This window comes from Triticum aestivum, chromosome 1D (genome assembly GCF_018294505.1).
Source record: "Triticum aestivum cultivar Chinese Spring chromosome 1D, IWGSC CS RefSeq v2.1, whole genome shotgun sequence".
Lineage (NCBI taxonomy): Eukaryota > Viridiplantae > Streptophyta > Magnoliopsida > Poales > Poaceae > Triticum > Triticum aestivum.
The window spans coordinates 204,879,018-204,884,762 of NC_057796.1; the positions used below are offsets into that span (position 1 = coordinate 204,879,018).

At 33.7% G+C, this 5,745-nt stretch overlaps 1 pseudogene; it reads left to right on the top strand.

Annotated features, from left to right (window-relative positions):
* Positions 1-227: 227 nt before the first annotated feature.
* Positions 228-3,783, top strand: LOC123158412 (uncharacterized; annotated as a pseudogene).
* Positions 3,784-5,745: the final 1,962 nt, after the last annotated feature.

The following is a 5,745-nucleotide window of genomic DNA, read 5'->3' on the forward strand; positions in this document are numbered from 1 at the left end:
CACACATTATTATTGACTATACAATTATTGAAGATATTTTAACAATAACTTTTTGATATGCCCACTACAAAAAAATCTTTAAGATATATGTTGATATCCATGTGTCATCACCACAAGAAAAAGATATCAGGAATGGGTCTGAGGATGTGAGGAAGACAACCGCATATGTGTCTATAAAAGAGGGTGCATAGATCTATATGATATACTGGAAATTCTTGATTTCCACAATGAAAGTACTACCACAAATTGTAGCAACTATTCTTGTTGCTTACCTTACTCTAGCTCTGGGAGTAAAGGTGAACACACACCAAACGAGTGAAGAAGAAGACTTTCAGGAGATCATTAAGAAACATGTCAAAAGGACCGTTTCGGTATGTTCACCTAATAATTTCTTACTTCCCTTATTTTGAGAACAATCCTTTCAACATGAAGCAATTAACTAAAATTTCAAATCAGACAAAATTTGGTGAACTCTTTGATTGTGTTGACATTGATCAACAACCAACTCTTCATCATCCGCTACTAAAGAACCATTCGCTACAGGTATATCTATCCTCCATACTTTTTAATGAAATTATTTCTATTTTGATAGCCTTTATAATTTTTTATTATGTCCTTTCAACCATCTTCTTCTTTTCTTATGGTAGAATCATAGAAAATCATATTACATGTCGAGTGAAGTTACCGCAAAGAAATTTTATCCCAAAATGTGACATATCCCCAAATTTTTATATACAAATCCACTTCCTTTTTAGTCAAACTTCGAGTTATAATTTTGGCCAAGAAAATGTGGGATGTATGTTATAAAAAATATATTATCCAAAAGTTCTTTCAAATTTGCATCCCATGTCTTTATGGCATATAACTCGCATTTTGTTGGTAAAATCAATGGTCAAAGTTAGATGTAAAAATATTAAGGGAGTATTATAGAAATGTGCTATATTGGATTTTCTTGATTTTGACATTTGTATATTTCCTTGCCGCAGATGAAACCAAGCTCTTATCCAAAAGGTTTCCACATGAAATCATCATCTTCAGCTAACACAACGGAGTCATAGTTGCCTATGGTTGCATGCCCAGTAGGTACGGTACCAATATTACAAAAAACTAATAAAGTTGGACACATTCCCCTGTGGAGCAATAATTCTCTTGCTGCTGGAGGCGAGGTATTCTTTCTAACCTGGAATAATAATTTTTAATATTTTTATATTACTTCAATTACATTAATAGTAATACTATTGCATGCATAACTTATTACGTCCACATAAAGGCTTGAACAATTAGATATTCCCACTAAATTAAGTCTTATTGATGATGCATAATTGATTCATTTACCATGTGGCAGGACGAAATGTATTCCGTAGATCTTATTCATAAAGAGGTTTGATAAAGTTCTTATAATTATGCCATCATATGTAGATAGCTGGGATCAAGACCGATGGTGATATATATGGCGCACGAGTAACACTTAACATTTATGAGCCACAAGTGAAAGAACATGGAGATTTTAGTTCACAAGTACTTACTCTAATGCATGGTGAGGATGGTCCTCTTGAGGCCATTGCAGTTGGTTCAATGGTATGCATGATGAAACAAAATGGAAAACGTGACTGCTTATAGCATTTTTCATATTGTTACTTACATATTTATTATGGACAATTTCATGTACTTTATATATAACAATATATATGTACTATATTATATTTTTATGTTGGTACTTCTATATTTATTATGGTCAATTTCATGTACCTCATTTTTTTCATGTGGGTTCCTATTGCATTGGAAATATATCTACTATATGAATACGCATGTTACATACATATCAAATCCTTCAATAAACCACGGGGGACATATATAGCAACAAAACTAATCAACTACATAACTATACATTTTGAAATATTGTATGTTGATATTGTTATACCAATTTCAAGATTTAATACACATTAATAAATATATTTTATTCAACCCTTAAAAACATAGGTTATCTCGAAATAATGACATAATATAAACTTAGTTTCTAATATCCGTCTGAATCATAGCAAAGGTGAGAGAAGTCACATCTACAATTAGTGTAGTGTACTATAGTGCAAGAGGCACCTGAGTTAAGATAATACTAATTCATCATGGACAATAAAAGTAGGATTTAAATTGTTTAAAATTTGATGAGACATGGATGGAGTTCATAGTATATGGTCCCTAGATATTAAGCTTAACATTACCCTCAGTACCTATTTTCTTATATCCGCATACAAAAATAGGTTTACCAATATATGTATGATATTGCCTCACATTAGTTTTTTTAACAAGAATCTTCATTTGCAAACTAACTGTAAGTTAATTGTTCTCATTCTACATTACGTATTATTAGAAAGATATAATGGTGAGTCTAGACATACATCAATCATATAAAGGCACTAATATTATTTTTATTGGATTACTTTTTAGGTATCACAGACTTTTGGAGACAGCTTTGCTAGGTTCCATATGATTTGGGTATGTATTAAGGTCTTATTAAAGGGTAACTCATAATATTACTTGTAACTAAATTAATATCTATGATAAGTATATGAGAAAAATAACATAATACATTTTGAACATTATTTTCAAATGGACAGCTGGGGAACAACCAAAAGTCTTGCATGGATTTTCATTGCCAAGGTTTTGTGCAAACAGTACCTCACATTGGAGTTGGGGCAAGAATATCTCCGGTTTCTACCTACAATGGAAAGCAAGTGGATTTACAACTTATGCTTTTCCAGGTATTTCTAAGTACTTAAAAATGCAGCATTAGTTACTCTCAATAAAAAAATGATTTTAGCAACCAAACTTATATTCAAATTCTAATTTCCACATCAACTATATAAGCATTCAAATTTCTCATTTTCTCAACTTCCAAAGCAACTGTCAATCATCCTCCAAACGACCCTATTTCAATACTAATTTTTTAGGATATAATCTATATTGGTTGTTTTGGTATGTTGATAACTATGGAATAAACTTTTGCACCTAGATAATTTCATTATTTGATGGGTTGCCAATTTAAGCTTGTTATACATATTCTATAAATTGTTTCATTTTCATCCAATATTTTTTACAATCATACATTGCAAGTTAAAGAATCGGTTAATAAATTATTTTATGCGCAAGACAAAAATAATGCTACCATATATAATGCACAATGTATATAATTTCTTTAGCAATCACCGTTAAAAACCATGTGTTAGGTTCTTATTTGAAAACAAGAGACATGTTGCCAGAGTTATCAATAAAGCCAAAGAAAATGAGGTCAAAGAAAAGTTGGCTATTATTTTACGCATAATGCAAACTATTAATATATTCTTAATACTAGAGACAATTCACTGTTTTTTAATATATGTCTATTTGAATTCACTTGGCTCTTGTTAGGATCCGAAGAAGAAGCACTGGTGGCTATTCTATGACACAAAATCCATAGGATATTGGCCAAATTTATATTTTACAAAACTAAGAGTCAAGGCGAATATAGTAGAATTTGGTGGACTTGTTAATGGACCAACAATTCATCAAGACCCACCGCAGATGGGAAGTGGACATTTCGCAGCTGATGGGAATGGAAAGGCCGCCTATGCTTGGGATGTTAAAATAGTAGATAGCAGTTACAAACTTGTTGATTTGAACTTCGATAAGAGCTTTGCTTATTCTACAAAACCACCATGCTACACGGTTGATTCATTTCATCACAATAGTGATGGGGCACATGTCTACTATGGTGGACCGGGTGGTTGCCACCCTTCTGTGCAATAGATTCTATGTATTAATGATTTGTCTAAATAATGAAGAATAAGAGTATGGACAAAGGAAGAAGACAAGCCAAGTCTATACGATTCATGGTAGCCATTGATGCAATGTTGTTGAAAACTTACATGATTAAATTATTACAACACCGAATTAATGGGGCCATGTTGTGATAGGCCAAACAAATTCATGTTTTGAGAAAACCGTGTTCATTTTTCAGCAAAAACTAGCTGTAAGATTCAGTTACCATGGGCAGATACTGGAGCAAACTATCTAGAATTAAGTCAACTCCAGATCGCCCAAGTTTCTTCCATATGATGAGTGGTTCCTCTTTTAATCTGCATATAGATCCATATCAGTTCACTCTCTATTCCCGACATTTTGCCTCTTGTCTTGGAAGTTGTGGGTTCCTATCACTTCACTCTCTATTACTAGATGATCCATTGCGCCATTGATGCAAAAACCAAATGTGTCTGAGAAGTTAAGCAAATTATATGAAATAGTTTTTATGAATTGTTCGCTAAGTACGAGTTTGGTTTACGGCATGATAGTATATATGATAACAGTCTAAAGTCCCACATGCAGAAAGTATTTACAAAGAATACTAAAAGTGCTTAAACTGACTTCGTAGTTTTATTATATACTCCCAAAAGTGGTGTCGAAATAACGAGCAGGAATAGCCTGGCACAGAACCCAATGCATAGATGATACTATGAATACTTAGTCCATATATGAGATAACTATAAGAAACTATAACCAAAAGTACACCCGTTACACATTGAGGAATTAGACACAGCTAACTCAAGATCAAGTAGCTAGGAATCAGAACCAGCCAACCCGAATTCGGGCAATGCAAATTCAAATTGACTTGCGTAAGGACTTAGAATTGAGGAAAGGGTACCCATACTAAGTCATGGGGAACTCGTGCCCAGACCTTATCATGGAGGGCTAAAACTCGAGCATGGAGGACTCAGGCACAAAGGACTCAAACTCGGGTATGGGAAACCCAAGCAAGTGAACTCGGTCACAGTCATGGAGGGCTAAACTCGGGCACAGAGGACTCAAACTCGGGCTTCAAAGCTTATACCAAAGAGCTTATTGGCAAGAATGAAGAGATCCATCCATAAATTTGGGTAATGCAACATAAGAAAACAATCATTGCTACAATGTTAGTGCTCAAGTAAGATCAATAACACATCATTATGATATGAAGTTGGGCAATGAAATGTAAGAAAACAATCCCTGCTACAGTAGTAGTCCTCAGGTAAGCTTAATGACGCACATAATGATGTGCAGTACTTTCTTTCAAGCAGAGCACATTTAATTCATCAAACATATATTTGGTAAGTTCTTGCAACATAATGGCATGCATACAAATGTAGTTAAAATAGTTCTAAGAACATACCAAAGAGAATCTATCAAATTGCAGCCGAACACACTGAAATCAACGTATGTGAACAAAGAATCTCATTAATATTGTATTTTGATCCCCATCGTCGTTCACTCTAGAAGCTAAGGCCCCACTCTATAAAGAAAGTTCCACGTCTATAGAACCAAAATCTTTCAGAGGCTTTTAGATCTTCCATTCATTAAAACATCAGCAGCTGAGTTTTCCGAGCCTAGTCCTTAGCCCTCATAAAAAATATGGGAAAAATAGTTGATGATAGAGATATAATGATCATGAATAGTTGCTCTTGTTTAGCTTGGAGCTCTTTAGAGGGTTGAATTAGAGACAGTGCTACCAAACAAGAAGGACAACCTCGAACGTGCATAATAGGGCAGCAGTTCAAATTCCAAAATGTATCTTCGGCTCCTACAACTCTAAAAGATTGCAATAGTTAATTATAAAGTATGAATCTCATCCAGCCTATGATGCAAATAATATCTCGAAGGAGAGCAATCTATCAATACATCCTCCATCATGCAAATAAGTATGAACATACATGATAAACAAGAAATGAAACCAATTTT